This window comes from Exserohilum turcica, assembly GCF_000359705.1.
Source record: "Exserohilum turcica Et28A unplaced genomic scaffold SETTUscaffold_2, whole genome shotgun sequence".
NCBI lineage: Eukaryota > Fungi > Ascomycota > Dothideomycetes > Pleosporales > Pleosporaceae > Exserohilum > Exserohilum turcicum.
This window is the reverse complement of record NW_007360025.1, coordinates 2190361-2193572: the sequence shown is the minus strand read 5'-3', so window position 1 is coordinate 2193572 and position 3212 is coordinate 2190361.

Sequence of the window (3212 nt, the reverse complement as noted above, 5' to 3'; positions counted from 1 at the left end):
ATCACTGTAACCCACTCCCGATTGCCTGGCTGTACGACGACTGCCCGACTAACTCTATTAGAGCTAGTTACGACTTTTGACGTGCTAGCGACGCCTATTGCGAACCTAGTCTTGTCAAAGTTATAGATATCCTGGTCTAGCACGCCGTACGTCTAGCGCGTCTCCTCTACCAACTTAAACCACGCTACGATTGTAGCAGGATCTTCGTACTGGGCGCGCGGGCTGTTAAGCCTTCTACTCCACTTCGTCTGAAGCTCTGGCTGGCTCTGGATAAAGCGCGACACCCATTTCTTGCCTACAGGTTGTGGAGGTGGATCTTGGCCACGCGCGGCGAGTATCGCGTGTGCCATCTGTCGTACGTCGATAATATGGGGTGGAAAACCACGACGGTCAAGGTCTAGGATCCACTGCACAAGGGACTGCTCTTCAATAGACGATAGCTTACGGTTAACAGACCGTAGCTCTAGTCGTGGCTGAGTACTATGAACGCAAGTATGTAGTGTTAATTGTGGCACATTATATGCTTTTGCAAGAGCACGGATAGATTGTTTTAGATTATTACGATAAGACGCGATAGCAAGGCTTATTCTGCCTTCACGAGAAGTATGTATAGAACGTTGTTGTCGCGGCATGGTGGTGGTTGTGTAGAGCGTCGCGTCAAGTTTGGTGGGGTGCCCAGCTTACTAATCTGCCCAGCTTACTGACCCTGCACGTTATAGGCAAGATGCTTATTAACGTATAGTTTAAGGATTTACCTACTAACTAGGGTCTTAAAGTTAGTCCTAATAGCTAGATAAATAATTAGCTTAGTCTTGCTTAGTTAGAGCACTTTAATACCTATATAAAGAGCTCTACTATAAGTAGGTATTAACTACTTATTATTAATAGCTATATAAGCCACTACTCTGTTAATTTCTAAGATCTTTGCAAGGAGAAGAATAATATGCTTCTCTACATGCCTGCGCACTTGTCTTACCTATTATAGCCTCTTAACGTCGCCTGCTTCTCGCTATTAAAGCGCAAGTATGATAACGCTATTTGAGGCTTAGCACATTACCACACCTACTATATTAGCAAAGAGACCTTCCTACTAGCCTTTAGACTGCTTTTCAGTAGTCTATTACAGAGAAGAATATCTAAGCTAGCTTTAGAGGCGCTAGTCTAGTCCCACACAACCTATAGGCTGTGCTATCCAAGCTTAATATAGTAGTGCAGACACTTATACAATTACTACAATAGACAGCTACCTAGTAGGCGTAGACACCACGCAACGCGCGCAAGGTTAAGGCTTAAAGTACTCTTATTTAATAGAAAGTAAGAAACTACTCTAGGTCTTCTATAAATTCTCTTAATAAGAAGGTTATATAGCTAAGTAAAGGAGCTCAGTAAATAGCATATAAGATAACGCTTATAAAAGAGGAAGTAGCTACTTTTAAAGAGGCTCTAAATAGAGTAAATAAGCATAAGAGCTATACGTAGCGATATATATAAATAGAAGAGACTCTTACTATAGGCGAAGTATAAAAAGTATTAGCTAAATAAGTAGGTAGTAGTTATAGTTATAGTAAGAGTGCGTTAAAAAGGGTGTAAAGAGAGTAGCAGTACAGGCGTTGTAAGTAGACTAGACACAACGCTTATACTTGCGTAGTTAAGATAGATAGTATAAGTAATAGTAGTAATTCTAATAATTAATTTAGCAAATTATAATAGTTTATTAACTATAATAAAAGACTGTGATAACGTGTTAACATTAACGCGCTGGTAGGGAGTGACTAACTAGCTTAGGTGACTAACTCGCTTATAAACCACGTTATGCTAAATATAGTAGCGTGCTATGTCTTATATGCGTTAAGAGTACTTCTACTTAAGAGGTAAAAAGTAGATAATATTAAGTAGCTAAAGTATGTGTAAGAGATAAGTAAGTATATAGATGGTAAGAGTCTTTTGTATAAGGTAGTAATCCTTAAATTTTCAGTTAAGGTAGCTCTTATAGCTATTAAGCATAAGTAGCCTATATAACCCTACCTAATGCGTTTTTATATGCTTTTTAAAGTGCTTTAACTACGCGAGATTAAGCTTATTATTTATCTAGCTATTCTCTACTACTAAAAGCTTCTAGTTGTATAGTATATCTACTTCTTTGTACTATGTAGAGATATAGATGCGTCTCTTATAGATAATGAATAGTAGGGTAGCGTATCCTGTAGCGTAGATGCTCTAGATGACTATAACCTACTTGCTATTGCCTAGCTGCGTGAGAGTAGGCCTTATATAATGCTCTGCGCCTATAACTACCTTTATTAAGCTATTTACTCTTATCTAAAAGCTAGTTTTTTTGAAGTTATAGATATTGTCTAAATAAACTTTATACATCTTAATTATATCTTATATAAGCTTAAACTACGCGTTAATAATCTCTGGATTGGTTGGTTAAGTTTTCTTATAATTCTTTACTTAACTAAAGGCTATTCTAAGCGCGTCTATATAAGTAATAAACTACTTTACCTAGCATTTGCCCAAAGTCTCGCTATCTCGTTCGCGTAGTGGTTTCTCCGCTATATTTGCTACTTTATATAGATAAAGGGCAAATTCTTGTAATTCTAGGTTAAGAATATATTATATAATAGTTTACTCTTTAGACTTAGTTAGCTTCTAGCAATTTAGCTATATTATAGGTTAAAAAGTAATTTCTTAAAGCCGCTAAGAGATTTACTAATAATAGACGTTATAGGCTGCTATAGCGCGTTGAATGCTCTTAAACTAGCTAATATAATAGGCCTAAATAGCTAGCGTAAGTCTACCTTCTTACTAAGTAAATATTACATTCTATTGTTAGGGCTTTATCTTTCGTACGTAAAGTTTGTGATGCTAAGAAAAAGTGGCACACTTAGTGATGTGGCCCGCTTAGTGATGGAATACGTTATATAATAATAATATGTGATAATTGTATGTATACCTTGCGAAGTGAATTTGGAACTAACATTTGGGTTCTAATCTTATTAACTTGCTGCCTTTGTTGTTCTTTATTGCCCTCTGCGTCTAATAGAGCCGCTAGCTTTAAATGCTTAATAATGTCTTAAACTGTAACGGCGCAGGTAAGGCAGGTCGGATCTGTTTCGGTCGTAGGATCACTCAGAGGCATATGGGAGTGCGTGGGATCACAAAGAGCCTAGATTCAACAAGCCACCTATAGGCCTTGTACGAAAGGATAT